The sequence below is a fragment of the Malaclemys terrapin genome, chromosome 6 (assembly GCF_027887155.1).
Source record: "Malaclemys terrapin pileata isolate rMalTer1 chromosome 6, rMalTer1.hap1, whole genome shotgun sequence".
Taxonomy (NCBI): domain Eukaryota; kingdom Metazoa; phylum Chordata; order Testudines; family Emydidae; genus Malaclemys; species Malaclemys terrapin.
This window is the reverse complement of record NC_071510.1, coordinates 82,174,329-82,194,478: the sequence shown is the minus strand read 5'-3', so window position 1 is coordinate 82,194,478 and position 20,150 is coordinate 82,174,329. Positions and strand designations below refer to the sequence as shown.

General features: G+C 37.6%; 1 protein-coding gene across 1 annotated transcript in view; it reads left to right on the top strand.

Annotated features, from left to right (window-relative positions):
* The window catches only part of XRCC4 (X-ray repair cross complementing 4), a 283,046-nt gene that overhangs the window by 205,299 nt on the left and 57,597 nt on the right, over window positions 1-20,150 (top strand). The window lies entirely within an intron of this gene.

Sequence of the window (20,150 nt, the reverse complement as noted above, 5' to 3'; positions counted from 1 at the left end):
AAAACTGCTGCCATTCTGATTTGGTAAACTTTTATACCCATTTTACTCAGGGGTAAATGACTACACAAGGACCAAGGTAGTGAAGAATCAGGCCCAAGGATTTATTTAGTTTGACTCTTCAGAGTCAAACTTGCAGGAAGCCATTGAAAGAAAGACATTCACTTGGTCAAGCAAACAAAATAAGTCTAAAATTTTATCTATGAATTACCATATTTCTATGAAAGCAAAAAAGAGTGTGTTAGTAATAAGGATTAAATTAAGGTGCGAGACACAGACTAACTGGCAGCACAGGAAACAGTAGCATTAGTACTGTATTTATAGTATCCCTTGTTTAAGAGGGATGAATGCACTGGATCAGATAAGAACCAGCAGTAACTAAAACTTTTTTTTTCAAATGATCCAAATTTTTCAAACTTTTTTTTTTTTTAAACCATTGTTTATTTTCATGTGTCTTCACGTCCTGATTTCTCTCTATTTCCCATCTCTTGTTCCTAGACTTCTAGCTGGAAAATGTCTTTGGGAGGCATGTGGGCATCCCTTAACAGCTTTTTTTACCCACGCAAATGGCAGATTTCTGCAGGAGTCATCACGGGGGCTTCTTCTCACTTTCAGCTCTCTCTCCTTGATGGTAACATCATATGACAAATAAACATAACAGCAGGGCTCAGAACTCTTCTGTCCTGGTAGGAAGAAATTGAGGTAACTAGTGGTGATTCTGAAACAAAGGAAAATTAAAATGTATAGAATTTTTAATAGGCCAAGCATGGTTTGCAACTCATGTTGATCTTTCTTTGACAAAGTGACGATCACTGCAAAAATAATTCAGGCTTTAAGATAATATTTCTAATTTTGTAATATAAACAGTTAGCAAAGTTTTTGTGTTTCCTTAAATATTGATACAGACTTGTGGAAATATTTTCACATGATCCTTGAGGGTGAAATTATATATGGTACTTACCTCAGGGCTTTTGAAAATAATTGGAGGAGTTTGCTTCAAAAACTGGTCTTCTTTCGAGATCTGTGGTAAAGTAGTTTTGAAAATATTAATTTTCTCCTTTCATGTGTGATATTTAATAAATAATAAACTGTCTAAACAGATATGAAAACAAATACATTACAAAGACATTTCCTGTTATTAAAGAGGATTTGCTATTTTAAATCACCCAGCAAATATCCTATCTTGATGTAGAGAACTATGGCTTGATGCCAACAAGCTTGTTTAAATTTAGAATCCTATTTTATTAGGGAAAAAATATTATTTTCAACAGCCATATTCATCAAAGCCAAATTCTGCTGTTCTGTTCATTTGAAGTTCTGAGCACATAAGTTGATCATTTTGGTGGCCAGTTGTATGTAGTTGTGGTAGCCACAGTCAGTGTGACATTGTAACAGGCTGGCTGTATTTGCCTGAAAACCCCCTCTCTGTTGGTAAGTGTTGATCCTACTGGGAAAAGTTGAAGTGGTTCTAGCAACTCCCTGAGACAGGTGATTGGATATAAAGAATGGGGGAAGAATAGTGTTCTGGGGAAGAGAGTATCTAGGGTTTGGGCTGAGCAGTCCTGAAGGGAGGAAATCTAGAAAAGCCAAGCCTGGGGAGCAGGTTTGAGATGATGATGATTATTATTTATTCTTAATTCTTTAGTTAATAAATACAAATATCAGACAGGGAAAGATTTTGTATGTTACATACTGTGCGTACTGTGTTTGTAGAGCAAGTTAGGATAGACATCTGGTCTTTGATTTCCACGAGCCTGTGTGAGTAGTTTTCTTGGCTGTCGCATGATGAGTGATGTTCCAATTCATTTCTTACCAACATCTGCCTGTCAATCCTTTATTATCTTTTACAATCCCAGCTGAATGTAGCTCAGCAATGTAGGACACATAGTACCTGCTTATATATAGTGCAACTGTTTTGCAGTAGAGGTTGCAGCATTTTTTTATATGTGGCATGTCTGCCAGTAGTGTGATAGGTATACCCGATGATGACATTTCCACGTGCTTATTTTTGAACCCAAAGTGAGTATCACAAATCCACATGCTCTCCCTTGATGCTAGATTATATATTTGAATCCCTAATTGAACTGAAAATCACTTGTTGTTTTAAATCATGTAGCCCAGTTACTATGTTTCTATGTTACCTTTATATCTGATGAGGTACAAGAACAAAACTGTAATAATAGAACTTCCATTCTATTGAGAAGCTTTTCCTTGCTGTCCTGCTGACTAGTTCTGGTTTCTGTGAACTTTATTTTGAGTATTCATAAGGTTGCTGACTGAATGGTCAGTCATCTTGCTCAGGTAATAATTTTATTTCTCTTCTGTGTGTCAAATGTAGATGTGAAAACTTAGATTTGATATAATTATCCAGCTTCCTAATATAATTCATTATATTTGATCCATTATCTATTATTGTTAAACTTCTTCACCATTTGTAATTTATACTCACTACATGCTTGAGCCTGCATGGTGCTAAGCATCTTTTGAGGCTTCATTTTGAGCTGATGATACTTGGCATCTTGTAGGAATATAACCCAAACTGGCAACAAATCTTTATTTCAGACTCTGCCATGGGAATGTTTTATTTCTGCAATAAAACCCTTTTTTAAAATAACTGCCTCCAAATTCCATCACCTTTTGGAGATGCACCATCATAAACATGGAAGATGTTCAGGTTTTGGGAGGATAACATAACATTAGGAGAGCAAATGTTTGGCATAGAGACTGTGATGTCATCCTCAAATGCATGACATACTCCTAACTTCACAGAGATAAAAGATTTTGGCACTATGTTATATAGATAAATGTTTTAATTTGTTTTCCCATCCATCCCAATCCCTTAATACCCCCCAGTACACTAAAGCTTATTTAGTGCTCTTTTCCATTTACAAGTTTTGATGATCACATCAATGCATGTTTCATGTTCCTCAGCCAATAAACGAGTAGATACATGCCACACCAAGTGCTTTGTATTGCCTCTGAATTTTCATAATATAGGACAGTTGGTCCAGGAAAGATCCCAAATCAAAATAAAAAACATGTTGAGTGACTGAGTAAGTGAAAAGATAAAAGAATATTTGTGATATGATGAGATAACTGGATCTGTGGATGAGGGTAAAGCCGTGGACATGTTATTCCTTGACTTTAGCAAAGATTTTGGTACTGTCTCCCACAGTATTCTTGCCATCAAGTTAAAGAAGTATGGGCTGGATGAATGGACTATAAGTTGGATAGAAAGCTGGCTAGATCATCAGGCTCAGCGGATAGTGATCAATGGCTCCATGTCTGGTTGGCAGCCGGTATCAAGCGGAATGCCCCAAGGGTCGGTCCTGGGGCTGGTTTTGTTCAATATCTTCATTAATGATCTGGAGGATGGCATGGATTGCACTCTCAGCAAGTTTGCAGATGACACTAAACTGGGAGGAGTGGTAGATATGCTGGAGGGAAGGGATAGGATACAGAGTGACCTAGACAAATCAGAAGATTTGGCCAAAAGAAATCTGATGAAGTTCAACAAGGACTAGTGCAGAGTCCTGCACTTAGGATGGAAGAATCCCATGCACTGCTACAGACTAGGGACTGAGTGGCTAGGCAGCGGTTCTGCAGAAAAGGACCTAGGGGATTACAGTGAACGAGAAGCTGGATATGAGTCAACAGTGTGCCCTTGTTGCCAAGAAGGCTAATGACATTTTGGCCTGTATAAATAGGAGTATTGCCAGCAGATCGAGGGATGTGATCATTCCCCTCTATTCGGCATTGGTGGGGCCTCGTCTGGAGTACTGTGTCCAGTTTTAGGCCCCACACTACAAGAAGGATGGGGAAAAATTGGAAAGAGTCCAGCAGAGGGCAACAAAAATGATTAGGGGGCTGGAGCACATGGCTTATGAGGAGAGGCTGAGGGAACTGGGATTATTTATTGTGCAGAAGAGAAGAATGAGGGGGGATTTGATAACTGCTTTCAATTACCTGAAAGGGGATTCCAAAGAGGATGGATCTAGATTGTTTTCAGTGGTCTCAGATGACAGAACAAGGAGTAATGGTCTCAAGATGCAGTTGGGGGCGGGGTTAGGTTGGATATTAGGAAAAACTTTTTGACTAGAAGGGTGATGAAGCACTGGAATGGGTTACCTAGGGAGGTGGTGGAATCTCCTTCCTTACAGGTTTTTAAGGTCAGGCTTGACAAAGCCCTGGCTGGGATGATTTAGTTGGGGATTGGTCCTGCTTTGAGCAGGGTATTGAACTAGATGAGCTCCTGAAGTCCCTTTCAACCCTGATATTCTATGATTCTATGACTCCACGTTTATCATTAATTGAAGAGCGGGTTTTTTTTCATTCTAGCTCCTCTGCTCAATCCATTATTTTTCTTCTTTTATGTATATAAGAAGCAAACAAAAACAGCCAAAAAAAAAGAGTTGATCTTGGTTCTTCTTTATTTCTATCAAAAACTTCTGATTACAGTGACTTCAGAATGCAAGACATGAAATAATATTTCAGTATTGGTTTAAATGGATGCAGAAATTTGAAAATATTTTCTACATTAAAATAACCCAAATCTCAAAAAACTTTAGAAATATAGCAGTGAAGCAACAGTAACCATTAAGTTTTTCTCCACATTGAGACCATGTCTACACTAGCGAGCTTACAGTGATACAGCTGTACTAATGCAGCTGTCCTGCTGTAAGATCTCTCATGTAGTCGCTCTGTGCCAACAGGAGAGAGCTCTCCCATCGACATAATTAAACCATCCCCAATGAGTGGTGATAGCTATGTCGGCAGGAGAAGCTCTCCCCCCAACATAGCGCTGTACACACTGGCACTTCTGTCGGTGTAACTTATGTTGACCGGGGGGATAATTTTTTTTCACACCCTATAGTGACATAAGTTATTCTGACAAAAGTGGCTGGTGTTATGGGGTGCCATTTTGTGTTGTTGTGTCCTGGTCTGCGGGGAGCTTGCTTCTGATGATGGGTGTGGTGAGGTTGGGGAATTGTTTGAAGGCCAGAGAGGAGGTTCAGGAATGATTTCTTTCAGTGTGTGGTCCCCATGAGTTTGGGTTGTAATTGTTTACTGATACCTTGTATGGGTTCCAGAGTTAGGTGGTAGGTGACAACTAGGAGTGTGCTATCAGAGGTGTTTTTTTTTCTGTATTGAAGCTGGTTCTCTCAGGATATTTGGGTGGCCCATTCCATGATGCGATCTACTCTGATGGAGTGTCCTTGTTTGGTAAAGGAGGTTTTAAGTATGTTAAGGTATACATTCTGGACATTCTCCTCAGAGCTTATTCTGTGGTATCTGAGGGCCTGGCTGTAGATAACAGATTTCTTGGTGTGTTTGGGGTAGTTACTGAATCTGTGAATGTGAGTGTGGTGATCCGTGGGTTTCTTGTACATAGTTGTCTATAGGGTTGCATTGTTGAAGCTGATCGTGGCGTCCATGAAGTTGATGCTGGTGCAGGAGTGTTCTAGAGAGTGATGGATGGATGGATGATTGTTGAAGTTGTAGTGGAAATCTGTGAGGGAGTTTAGGTCCTCTATCCAGAGGATGAAAATATCATTGATGTATCTTAGTGGTGTTTTTGTCCAGAAATTCTTCCTCATTGTGGCCCATGAAGAGGTGGGCATATTGGAGAGCCATTCTGGTATCTATGACAGTTCCCAAGGTTTGCACAAAGTGTTTGTTGTTGAATGTAAAATTGATACGGGTAAGGATGAAATGGATGAGTTTGGTGATGTGTTTGGAATGTATATCTGAGTGTTGTCCATTCTCTTGTAGATATTTGAGGCAGGCAGCGATGCCATCATGAGGGATGTTGATGTATAGAGAGGTGACATCCATGGTGGCAAGCATAGTGTTGTGAGGGAGGTTGTTAATGTTGCAGAATTTCTGGAGGAAGTCGGCTGTGCCCTGGAGGAAACTGGTCGTTGTGTGGTGAGTGGTTTGAGGATGGTTTCTATGAGTCCTGATATTCCTCCAGTAAGTGCTGCGATCAGTTATCATAGATTTCCACCACAACTTCAAGAACTGCCAACCGTCCATCAAAATCTCTCTAGAACACTTCTGTGCCAGAATCAACACAGAGTGGAACCCTATCGACAACTATATACAAGAAACCACCGTATCACCACACTTATCTTCACAGCCTATGCACCTAACTCAGGCTTTGTTAATCACATTGTATTCCCATTATTTTCTAGACATCTTAAAGTTAGGTCTTCCAACAATCAGTGTCACAATGCCGAAGTCCCTTTCTGGATCTAAACCATAGAGACTAATTTACTCTGTGTCACAATGAGTCAGAGTCAGGAAAAAGAATCCTGTTTCTGGACAAAATGTTAACTGTGTTTCTGAAAGCATCACAAATTGGAGTATGATCTTTTGTACAATCTGTACTGCAACAATCTGATCCAAAAGCAAAATTTCAAAGAATTTCTGGACAAAAACACCACAAACATGGAGCCCATTTCTGACTCAGTGGGAGGACTTGCCTGATTAAAGTTACTCATGCAAGTAATTGTTTGCGAGATCAGGCATGGTAACTAAAAATGGGCCTTTCCCCTTCACATCATCTTTTCTTCTTGTACCTTTCAAAAGAGTTTTAAACCTTAAATAGGCAGGTATCATTTTGAGTTCTACGTTTCCGTTAAAAAAGTTGCTTAGTTTTATATTAAAATGTTGTGAGTAGCTAGACAGCCTTCTTTTGATAATCCGTTGCTCCTTTAAAACACCGAGAGCCTGTGGTGTGTCAGGAATCCTCTTGGGACTGTCTCTCTGCATTTATTTAATTTATAGCTTGTGGTTCACATTTTTAAAGTTCTAACACAAGGTTTATTTAAAATGTGGTTTGCCACCACCAGTGATTCAGGTAGCAAAAGCATAGGTTTATCTTGGAACTCAGCTTTCTCAGAGGGGCACGCAGACGTCAGTATTACTGTCTCACACATGAAGTAATACTTTCCAATAAAAGTGTAACCATGTGAAATTAGATTCCAGTTTAAATGATACCATAACCTATCATGACCCAATGAGAGTATAAAGTTTATACCACAGTCACCCTTTTAAAAAAAATCGGTCTTATTTTCTTTTGAAAGTACATGTTAACATGTCAGTTTTCTATACTTTAAATGTATTTATTTAATATAATTGGAAAGAGAACTTGTACAGTCCCACATAGTGTGACAAAGTGCTACAGTTACTGGTACCTCACACAGGGTTCACTGTAACATCTGTAAAACAGAGTGATAAAATGATTCCTATCAAATTAAACATACAAAATGGAGTTTTTAGAAAGCGGTTTAAAAATATTCATGTAGGTTTGAACATCAACAGGTTAGGAAATCACTAGAGGTGGACAGGTAGATTCATATAACATAAGAACCAGCCCAAACGTTTGTACAAAAGTTGAACTGAGCCCTGAACCTTCAGGATTTCACCCATTCTGTTAATCACTTAAAATGATTCCTGCTAATTTTAAGGAAAGCTGAAGTGAAACAAATACCAACTATCCAAAGACTTTTGCCAGAAACAATACATTTCTAATTGCAGAGTGTGAATGCTGTTTTGAAAGCCAAATTCTAAACATGCAAACATTCAAAGTTATACCCTAATCCTTTTGTGACCCAATGGGAGTGTGGTTAAATGGCATGCATCTTCTGAACCTGGCTTGTGTATGTCTTTCCAGGTTAATGCAAGGTTATGAAAAATGTCAGGTGTACTCATCCACTTGTTATTTGACTTGTAGGTGAACTAAGAAGAAGCATGGTCAAAAGAAAAATTAGCATATCATGCTTTAGTTGTCTGGTGCCATCCCAACCCGCATAGCTGCACAAAATCTAAAATGGTCCTGCACACAGCTGCAATAAATCAGGCAGACATAGAGCTATGGGATAACTCTGAGGACTTGGCAAGTTGTGGCACCCTGGCTTTCCACTCAGCAGTAGTCTCTCACCTTGTCACTGACAGAATGCCTTATTGCTTTATCAGGTGGTAGATAATTAGAGGGGATTGTCACCATGGGATCCATGGGTGGAGGTGCACTACATGGCCAGGATCTCCTGCACAGAAGGTGTAAGGATGTTAGACAATTCTGCAGCACCATTTCTTCTCTGTTTCCCTCATTCTCTGGGGTCCGCAAGCAAGGGAAGTTGTAGGGCTGGGGACATATCTCAGGGGAGAATGTGCATCATCTCCCTCACCTCTGAGGCTGCATTAATTCCTGAGCAAAGCCTCTCTGTGCTGTTTTTTTGCTGCACATCAGGCCCAATTCTGTGGCCCTCCAGATGATTTCAATGGGACTATTTGCCTGGTAACTCACTACTCAATATGAGTAAGATTGGCAAAATTGTGCTCATAACTTTTTTGATGGAATGTTCTATAGCATAGTGCATCACAATTATAATTATAACAGAGCTGGGAAGCTATATGCCCCAAAAGATTAATTTATAGTGGATTTCACTGGGGTTGATAGCTGTAGTATAGAAGTAATAGGTAGCCTTAAAAAGTTTGAACAGTATTTCCTCCTGTCTGCCACTTTGGCAAATTAGTCTCATTTCCTTGCCTTTGTAACAGGACTTGTATATTAGTATGAAATCTGTATTTGTATTCCAGCTCTTCAATGATCAGTGGGCTTGTGTAGTTTAAATCATAGCAATATGGGTTGATTTCATCTGGACACTGTGATCCCTGTAGGTTTATGTAGCAGGCAAAGGTACTGTCCTTTGGGGTAAATTAAAGTAAGAAAGAGGAAAGACCTTCTGCAATTGAACTAACCTGTGCTACTGGATGGAGGACAAACTGCAATATTTTCAGTATTTTGGGGGGAAGGGTGAGTACAAAGAAATTCTCATTAAAAAACAACAAAGAAAGACATATTAATAACCGTTCCTGTACATCCTTACATTTGTATACAGCAGGAAATATGTGATATTTTTATAAAGATTTCTATAAAATGCTCTTGACAATGGCTGTCAATTAAACCTACATTTTCTAAAACAGCTACTCAAGCAGAATTCTTTTCACATTGCTCCTAATAGGATGAAACAGGCAATGTAGGTGCCTATGATTTTCATTATGTGCTTTGGCAGGAGATTAGAGTAGGTTGACAGAAAGCCTATACTACCATGCTCCAGTGGCTGAGCCGTGATACTGAAATAGACAGCATACAGGAATTTGATACTAAAGCTTTGATATATTAATGAGATGGATCTGCTTCAAATAGCTTTAAAAAATCTGTTTTGATTGATCCGTCTAGGTGCAAAATTTAATCCAGCAACACCTTGCTTTAGTGAAGTCCCGTAATTTTATTGTCATTCTAACCTAAAAATTATCAACTTTTTATATAGACTTCAGTGAGTGTTCTGGATCAAATGTCTTATAGGATGTAAAATGTTACATGAAAAAAATACTTTGAACTGTAGAATTTTTTTAAATGGTTCACTTACAGATCGTTGAAAATGCTCCTATTTGACTTTGTCGCCTGCTCAGCTCCTATGATGCTGTGCTGGGGCCAGTGCACCAAAATATTTACCTTTTCAGTCATATTTGCACTACTGATATATTATTTTTTCTGTCATTTTAAATAACCATCAAAAACACCCATCCAGAAAAGTTCTAAGTTCCCTAACAATTAACTAGATTCACGATGGAAAATGATGCACTATTCTTGAGGAATGAGGCTTTAACCACTCCATCTGGGAAATGTCTAGCTTTTACTGGCATCCAGTGTATCATATCCAACATATTTCACATGGAAAAAATCCTGGCTAGTAACAGAAAATATCAGTCATCTAAAGATGTGATATCTAGACGTACAGCACATTATAAGAGGGTTAGTCATTTAAATGGTTGAGATAAAGGAGACTCAGTTGGGGGTCACTTGCATTTCAGTAAAAACAATGAGGAGTCCTTGTGGCATCTTAGAAACAAATTTATTTGGGCATAAGCTTTCGTGGGCTAAAATCCACTTCATCAGATGCATGGAGTGGAACATACAGTAGGAAGATATATATACACAATACATGAAAAGATGGGAGTTACCTTACCAAGTGGGGGGGTCAGTGCTAACGAGCCAATTCAATTAAGGTGGAAGTGGGCTATTCTCAACAGTTGAGAAGAAGGGATAGAAATCACTTTTGTAGGGCTAATGAGGCCAATGTAATCAAGGTGGCCCATTTCAAACAGTTAACAAGAAGGTGTGAGTATCAGCAGGGGGAAATTACTTTTTGTAGTGACCCATCCACTCCCAGTCTTTATTCAGGCCAAATTTGATGGTGTCCAGTTTACAAATTAATTCATGACATTTGTGCATTTCAGTGTAATACTGTGCGAGTGAAACACAAAAAGGCCCGATTATCTGCTGACTTTCATTTTCTGTTGGCAAAACAAGCAGTTTTTGATTGTTTTCTATTAAAGAATAAATAATAAAAGGGTGTAAGGTGAGTGCCTATGTGAGGAACCCCAGGATTTGGAGCTGGGATGAGAGGAATCAATGGCAGTAAAGCCTAAATAGGGAGTTGGGAGTGGGAGGGAAGAAAGACATGTTAATGGACTTCAAAAGCAAAACCAAAATGTGATAGTTGTAATCGTTCTCTCTCTAACAACCTATTTTTACCTTGGGTAAGATTATTTTACCAATGTTTTTATTTAATGCCCAATTTATTATTGTGGTAAGATGCAACAGGTATGTAGGAGTTTCATCACAAAAAGGGGGTGGTCAGATATACTTTAAGCAGTACTACTGCAACATCGACTGCATTATATTACTTAATTACTCCCTGCGGTTTTGATTCTCCCCTCCCCCAATGGTACAATGTGCATCTCTCGGAATCCTTGGCAGTAGCTGTGCCAGAGGCAGAGTAACTCCCCTGGATAGCATAGATGAGGATTTGGCTACTACCCTCCCTGTGGAGGGTTCTACCAGACAGGAGGAGCTTTAAGTTCCTGCCAAGGATCTCCATAGGAGGCTTCTCAGTAGAGGCTGCTTGGCAGGTGTGGTAAATAATTAGACATTCCAGGTGCCTTTGTCTGCCCCTCTCCCCAGTCAGATCTGCTCATTTTCTGGTCTGTGCTTCTTGGCTGAAAGGCCTCTGGCAGAGAAGAGGGTGTGGTTGGCTTGTAGCGATTGGATCCCCATCTAAGCAGATTTAATATTACTGGTGGCGGGCAGCCTGGGATCGTCTGGTGGGGAAAAAAAGAACAATATTAGCAGTTACCTAGCATCTGTGTAAGTGTGTAGCGAGGGGCTTAGATATACACATGTATTGCCCTGAACCATATGCTGTCATTTACATTTGTGCAAAGTGGGGATAAAATGCTGCCATTCTGAATTACTAGCATTTCATACCCCCTTTAAAATGCTGTAAAGTGACTATCCACAGCACAAGACAACAGAATCGGGATCGTGCAATGTATCTTTAGATATAGTTTCTTACATGGCTTTCAGCACTGTGTTGTGAGTCCCTACCTGTAATATACAGTACAGAGTAGATTCGGTTATAGCATTACTATGGATTTCATCACTATTTATATGAAAGCTTTTCATATCATTTGCTAAATATGACGTGATGGCTCTCAGATGTTCAGTGTATTACATTTCAATGTCATTTTTTCATAGAGTAACCTTTGATCAAATTGTAGATAACTTTAAAGGAATGACATGTATCTAATACAATAGTGCTTTACTTTCCCCTGTAAATTCCCCCCTCTTCCTCATGGCAGTTCTTCACTGAACTACTTATGAGTATCAAAATAAAACTCTGTTAGGAGGCCAACAGCTTATAGACATACATGTGTAAGGTAGTTGAAGAACTGATTAAACTAATGTCATTATTTGTTATATTTTTCCTTAAACACCAATGATGTGCTTAAAACCATATGAGATACAAATATTAAGGCAGTTCCTGTTCCAGAGAGCTTACAATCTAGAACACAAACATACCATGACCAGGTCTTCTGGCATATCAGAGGAAGACCTTACCTTAGATTATTGTTTTTTTTAAATCCTTGGTTCTTTTTCTTTTCTTTCTTTTGTCTGAGTCTCACAACCTAAGTGGTTCCTTTGAAGGGACTCGAAGGGGAAGCAAAGAGGGGCTTTCCGTCTGGGGAAGTCATTCTGCATAGAAAAGGCAGCATGGAAAAGAAACAGAGATGGCATCTAGCCAGGAAGATAGCAGATGGTGGGAAGGGTGGTGTGACGCACTGGATTGTATTTTTGCCTTTCTATTACTCTTATAGATGGAGCCAGAATGCAATAAATTAAACATTTCTAAGTCTCATATAGTTTCATTGTCATCAATAATACATAGAAAATCCCCAGATCTGGTTAATATGGATAAATATTCATAAACTTTTGTGGTGTGACTAATCTATACAATATGAACAAATGCACTTTCATGGTCCTTTGGGAAGACTCATCTGTTTCTGTCAACTGGTGTCAAGATTCAGGCTGATAGTATTCAGTTTCTTCCCTGCTATGTTCTATGGTCAGTAGGATTGTATATAGTCCATTTTTTTGAAACTTTCTAAAGAAAAATGTAAAATATGACAAAAACATGGAGAAATTACACTATTATGTTCATGCTCATAACTTAATACAAGGATGTTAATAACTTTAACCTCCCTTCCTTGAGGGCAAACAATGGTTTATTAAAACCTGCAACAGAACAGATTGAAACATACATAGCTCTTGTTTACATGGAATACTGCTAGAGAAATCTCTTGATTATTTAACAACAAATAAATCCTTCTTTATTTTATTCAACAATCAAACGCATTCACAAAAATATTCATGCCTACACCACATCATTCAGGCACACACATACAATCAGTAAATAGGAAAGCAAAAATAAATTTAAAAAAATTGGACTGAAGTACACGTATTAGTTGCTTAGGATTTTTTACAAACTCAGGTTGATCTGGTGTCCTAAGTGAAATGAAAATGCCAAACCCTTTAAAGACAAACCTAAAGCAAAACATATATTTTTTCAATTTACGTTTTCAAAGGGTAGGAAAGAAAATAAGTCATAGCTATTTCATATAAAAAGAAAAGCTTCATGGACCCTAAATAGGCTCTTATTCAAAGTAAATGCACAGGTTCAAAAGACACTGCTTACTGGAAAAACTCAAACCTAATGAGAGTTTTGCCATTAACTTCATTAGGGCCAGGATTTCACCTAATATCTTTAGAGCCATAATAATAATAAACTTACCAAAAGCACCAAAACATACATGTAAACATCTCTACTCTTGTTTCCTAAGACTGATTCAATTCTGCCAAAGTAGAAATGGATTATTCCTCTAATTGAACATGAGTTGTTTTACTCAAAACAAAAAATACAATTTTTATGTACAAATACTTTCTATGCCATTTATACAGATGTGAAAAGGAGAATTCTGCATTAGGATAAAGGATCTTTTGTTTATATAAAACAATTGACATGCCCAAGCCTGGGAAAATAATGTCTTGCAGGATTGTTGAAAAAAACAAGCTGTCTGAAGAAAGAACTAAAGCAATTTGTGAATTTTTTTAAAAAATAACTAATCCAAAGAAAGGGCTTTGGAGTAATTACCAAGACAAAGTTGCATGTTTCCACAGGAAGATATTAAATATGTTTTATTACAATCACCAGGTTCAAAATAGGCTTTCATAAAAGGAAGAAAAGTGTTAGTGAATCCCCATCTATCTCAAAGGTATTCTGAGGATCTCCCCCCATAACTCCTGTGAGAATCATTTGGTTCTTAAATTACTCTTTAAAGCATTTTCAAAATAATCTTTTTTTCCCCTTTATGTCAGAACCCATGGCCAAATTCCAAAATTCTCCCCCAAAATGTTTAGGCTTCACAGCATATCAACTTAATGGCAGTATTTCCTACAGTAGAAGGAATCTCTGATGGGTTTGAAGTGCTGATTGAGGCACATGGGTACATCAGGAGCAGTCTGTTAAAATTTGTAGATGATCAAATATAACCCTGAATTTTGCTTGATTTCATCTGGACTTAGGTCTGAAGGCAAATCTTTTCTCATGGTTGTGAGTTAGGGCTTAGTCTGTCTGAGTCTAATCCGATTTCCTAACTTCTTTATTTAAACCCAATAGTAGTCAGAAGAAAAATTGTATTATGTAATATTTAATTTTAAAACATTCTAATGGTTCTTATGATTGTTAGAACCATATTCAATTTATGCAGAAAATTGAGTCTTAGGTTAGTACTCCCATATTAGCAATGCCACAATTGCTGTCGCATCTTTGATACAGTGACACCAACCTGGAGGATCAGCCATACCAAATGTAATTAGGTTCTCAATTTTTAAATATATTACTGTGTTGAGTCATGCTGACAAGTGCTACTTACCTTCTGAACTTTCCAGTTGTGGGGCTGAGCAAAATGAATGTAGTTTGACTTTTGAATTCATGTCAGATTGAATAGGTTGACATAATTATCTACAGAAAAGTGCACCTGTGTATAAATTGATTCACCATCATCTGACATCTTCAGATGTTATTCTTCCATTGTATAATCTTGCAAAAGTACACTGTATGCTTTACACAGTCTTTATTGTGTGCAAGAGAAAAATGTGACTCCATATATTATTGTATATGCAGAAAGCGGGGGAAAAAGAGGAAGTCAGGTATCAGTGCCTAGTGCATTTGATAACATACTATTTTGCTATATTAAGAAATGTGTTTAAACACAGAAATGAGGGATGCAAGAAGAAAGAGCAAAGTCCACTAACAAATGCTCTGAAATTAAAGAAGGAACATCAAAAAATCCACATCTACAAATTTTTCTTGGTCTACCTTATAACTATGCCATTAGTGGTTTGGGTTAGCTTTTGGACTTAAACACAGCATCTCTGAGCTAGAACTGACAGACTACCAATGTAGTATGTTGAATCACCATGACAACCTGACATTGCATCTTGATGAATCACTTCAGAAAGAAAAGGTATAAATGGTCAAGATGAGTAGTAAAAAAATGATGACTCTATCCTTTAATTACAATCTAAAGCCTGATTTTCTTCTCACTTACACGGCTGTAAGTGGAATTACATCAGAATAAAACTCATGTGAAATCACAATCAAGGCCTTTATTTTAAATTCTAACATCTGATATTAAAATACTTTCCTCACTATCCTTCTCATAAATCTGCAGGCATAGTTGAAAATTGATATCCTAGTTAGAAGAGAAAATAAAAGTCTTCTTGCAAAGTCCACCCTTTGTACACCACACAAAATTCATTTTAGTAAGTCAGAGAGAGACTCTGCATAGAGAGACAGGAAATGACTGGGGAACTTTAAGACATAACTCGCAAGTTAAAGTTTTATTATAAAAGTTTAATTGAAACTTCTATCCAGATTTTCATCCTCCTCGGTTGAGGGGGTGGACCCTTAGTTTTGGGCAGGCCAATGCCTGCCTGTCTGAGTACTTGCAATAGGTATCCAGATTTTCATCATCTTCCTAAATTTATCTAAATGTATGTTGTTGTAGGTTTAACCTAGAAGCAGCATGCTCTAGTGGACAGAAGACTTAGCTGGGACTTAGGAGACCAGAGTGGTCAGCTTTACCCCTGGCCTGCTGGGTGACCATCGGCAAGTCACTTCTCATCTCTATGCCTCAGTTTCCCTATCTGTAAAATGGGCTGATGATAATTTACCTTCTTTGTAAAGTGCTTTGAAATCTACTAAAGAAAAGTGCTATGTAAGAGCTAGGTATTATATATTCTCTCTCATGTTTTTTTTATATATATATATATATATATATATATATATATATATATACACATACATTTTCAGTGTAAAATTTGATCTTTTATTTCCACTCTTCTTCATGTTCTCCATAATGAGCTCTACTGCCAGTAACCAGGCTGACAGATAAATGATAACAAAGATCATATTAGCTGAAAAAAGAAGAACAGGAGTACTTGTGGCACCTTAGAGACTAACAAATTTATTAGAGCATTAATGCTCTAATAAATTTGTTAGTCTCTAAGGTGCCACAAGTACTCCTGTTCTTCTTTTTGCGGATACAGACTAACATGGCTGCTACTCTGAAACCTGTCATTAGCTGAAAAGTTAATTCCATCAGTGGTGTATGTGAAAACTAAAACATAAAGGAATTCTATAGTTGCTCTGTATGTGAAACTTAGATGGGAGTGCCCATATAATGTGGCTACAGAATCGGTTCTACTTGTTAAACAAGTTCTCATTTTCTGGTCAAGTGAGTTCCAGGTTGTAGTGAAAGCATGTTACTAATCAAAGCAAGAGACATCTCTAATATCAGGCACCTGCAAATGAAGAGAAAGAAATGCAAAATATATTGGAAAGAAGACACCTGTTATATCTTATAAATACTTTCCTAGATAGATTATGAATTACAGGCTGTAAAACTCTCCAGGCAGTTTAGTGCTTAATCCATCACTTATTCCCTGTATTTCATTTAATATACAATATGTGTGATGTGTAGCTGACTGGTCCTAGAGAGTAAACAGAGGGATTGGGTGCATAAGGACTCCTTCTTTGGACTTCCTTCCTCCTCCCCCTCTCTTTCCCACTTCCCCTGCAGAATCAGAAGATGGATATAATTGCAATCCCTGTACTGTACCAGTCTGTTAGTCATACCAAAATGGAATGGCCCACCATCGCACATAGACCAATAAACAGAGCTGCTATGGAGGGGAGTGCATGCTGCTACATCATAAGCGGTTGTGCAACACACTGCTACTGCGTACCAAAAAGCTCCAGGACACAATGCCTCCTGGAGCTCTCACTGGGACAATGCAGTATCACTGTAGCCCATAGTGTTTATTTCCCTATAGTACACTGTGGCCCTCCCACCTGAGTTATTTCATGTTTTGATTAATGCAGCCTTACACCTAGTCCATAATAAACTTTATTTTGTACACATTAAAAATGATTTATTAATTCTGTGTATTACTGGAAATAATTGAGTAATTGGGTAGGAACAGGCCATAACAAAATTATTATGGCTTTTGACAAGAAGATCTGAAGTTTTATCCTTAAATAAAGAATGTCTGAATTGAATTAGTAAAACCACAGTAAAATACTGTGTAAAATGGAAAATAAATCAGATGATTGAAAACAATTCTAACAAATGTTTTCAATCTTGAGTATAGTTTAATGTATTTCTAAACCTGAGGAGATAAAACCTCATGACTGGAATATTTGTGCATTTTCTCTTCAGCATATAATCAATGATATGTCCATTAATTCAGAGTACAGACACTGTAATCAACAGTCTTTAGTGAAGTGATTTTTATAAAGGTTTCATATCTTTTCATCCTCATACTCTAGCCTGCTAAGTACTCCCACTGCTATTTCCTGAAGCAAGTATATGAATTTAAAATTCAAATTGCTGACAGACATGGATTGCTGTTGAAACAAGGCATCTAAATGTTCTCAAACACCCTGATGGGTTATACATTTTCAGTGGGTTAGATCAATGAAAACTATCATGTGTTTTTTATTTATATTACCATTCCCATCAATAGAGTCTTCTTTCACATAAATCTCCAAAGGCCAGTCTGACAATTGCTATATTGTTTCAGGTATTTTCTATACCTGCCTCTGAAAACTAAAGGACAATGTATAAATATTGTATGCATGACATCTGGTCCTTGGAGCTATTAATTAACACAGAAGGTTGGCTGTTTGCAACCTATAGTTCTTTCTTTGCATTTGGAAAATAATGAAAGCAGAATTGGTTCTCTTTAAACATCGTATAGATTCCAGATGAGTCTGATGGTTCTGTATATTTTACTAAAATATCAAATGGAAAACCATTTGAGATTTCAAATGATGGATTTTTGGTTCCTAGGCTGCAAAATTATTGTGTAAGTGATGTGCTCATGTCACTGAGTATAGATGAAACCGTGAGTAGGATTTCAAACTATTCTGGGGTGCGTTTTATATCACTCCCCATTGTCATCTAGAGGTGAAAAATTACATACAAACGCCAACCTAAATTACACACTAATGCCAGCCTAAAAGAAGGAAAGAATGAATAGGGAGACCGAGAACCTGGACAGTTAAAAAAGATGGGCCAATAAAAAAGGAGTCAGATTGCCTCAAGGACAAAAATCCATAGCAAATAGATAGTTGCTGTAATGTGATTTAATGGACAGACACAGCTCTCTATCATATTTGAAATAAATATTTTACTTTCATGTGTTGAACCAGTATGTTGACTTCGAGTCATATAGATAGTGGAAATTTTTCAAATGTGGGCACTTATCTTGCATTTGCAAATGTGTTTGTACATACATCACACTACATGCACAACTTCAGTTATGAGTGCAGTTCCCAGAATGCTTTGCTCAGGGCTTGTTTTGTTTTTTAAAAAATCATACTGCATCAGTATACTTTGTCTTCCTGTAAACAGATTAGTTCAGAAACATATTTCTGCTTTCAGCTCTTCTGGTTTTTTCTATTTGCCCTGATTCCCATGCAATTAAATAGGAGTTGAATTCCATTTTTTCATAGATCCTGCATTTTTTGGTTTTTCATGTATGGTGATGTTCAAGTAAGGAAAAACTGGAAAATGGCTTAACTCATTTTTAATACAATAAATTATGAAAATTCCTTTAGTTTAATTAGCAGAAGATATCCAAACTGTCCGTGTTTATCAAAAGCTCTGGAATAGATACCAATTTTAAATATTGGCGCTTGTTTTATCAAAAATAGAGTATATACAAAAATATTATTATTGAGTACCTAATTCTCTGTTTTATCAGGATGCAACCCTGTTAACTTCAGTAGCTTCGATGGGCACTAACTTAACTATACTGGACCAGACTAAATGAGTAGAATTTGATCCATGTGATCAAACCATCACCAGATTCTAATCTTACACTTCTTAGGCACTGATTTCAGTGGGAAATTTTTGAGCTAAATAAAGTAGGATTGGGTCCAGAAAGCTCACAGTCCTCAAAGAATATTTATGCTTTCTGAAAAAGAAATATCTAAATATCTAAAGCCTCCTCTTCCGATTTAGGCAGAGTTTCATCAGAATTTTCTGACTTTACGTAACCTGAAAATATTTTCATTGGAAATAATAAAGGCATTTTTTTCTCTAATACAAAAGAACAAGAGGAACTATAGTTAATAATCTCAGGCTCTGCTGTCATGTGGACCATTAGGGCTTTCCTGAAGATGTATTTCATAAAAGAAGCTGGTTTAACCCAATCAGAATAACTGTGGTGGCAATCTAATTTAATGTTCAATACCTAGAACGTCCATTCAAATAGAATGATAGCAAGAGGAAAATAAAAAGCCTTGAAATGCCCATGGCTCACTGAGAGATTGCCAGAGTCTAGCCACAATATAAAATGAAAACATTAGCTCTTTTGTGTAATTTCTCAGCAAAACTTCACTGAATCCCTGGAGTATACTATTCTTACAAGCCTCAGGTTCTATAGGAAACATTTGCCATTTTGAAAAAAAATGAAGCTTCTAGCCAAGACGTTTTTATGCTCTTAAAACATGGGCCAAATTCTCTGCTGGTGTAAATTGGCACAGTAAAGTATTATTAAAAAATAAACACCCATCTGGGTGATTCAGGAACAGTGTATAAGACATGATCCTATGAGCTGGTTCACTGGTGAAGACCCTGACACCCATGTGAAGTTCCCTGCACTTTAATGGCTTGAATGGGACTCAGTGCAGTCATGAGGGTCACAACCACTGCTTTAATTTACAGAATCAGCACCTTAGACACTACTATAATAGGTGCTTCAGGGCTGAGGACAAACAAACAAATACTTTGTGGAGCTGTGAAAAAATACTGAGCTCAAAAATTCCCTCTCTTTGGCTTTATGCTCCTGCAGAGCCTCCCAGTGAAATCAATAGGAGTCTTCCCATTGTCATTAATATGAGTTTGAGCAGGACCTCAGTGAATTCAAGAGGTTAGGACTGAGGCCATTCACCTGCTTAATTGACTGGAGGTAATGTGCTGCAAAATTGCCCAGTTAATAGGAGGAGGAACTTATCACAGCTTTTTGAATGAAATAGTGTGCCAGAGGCAATGCCTAGATACCACATAAAGAAGAACAGGAGTACTTGTGGCACCTTAGAGACTAACAAATTTATTAGAGCATAAGCTTTCGTGGACTACAGCCCACTTCTTCGGATACATATATATGCATA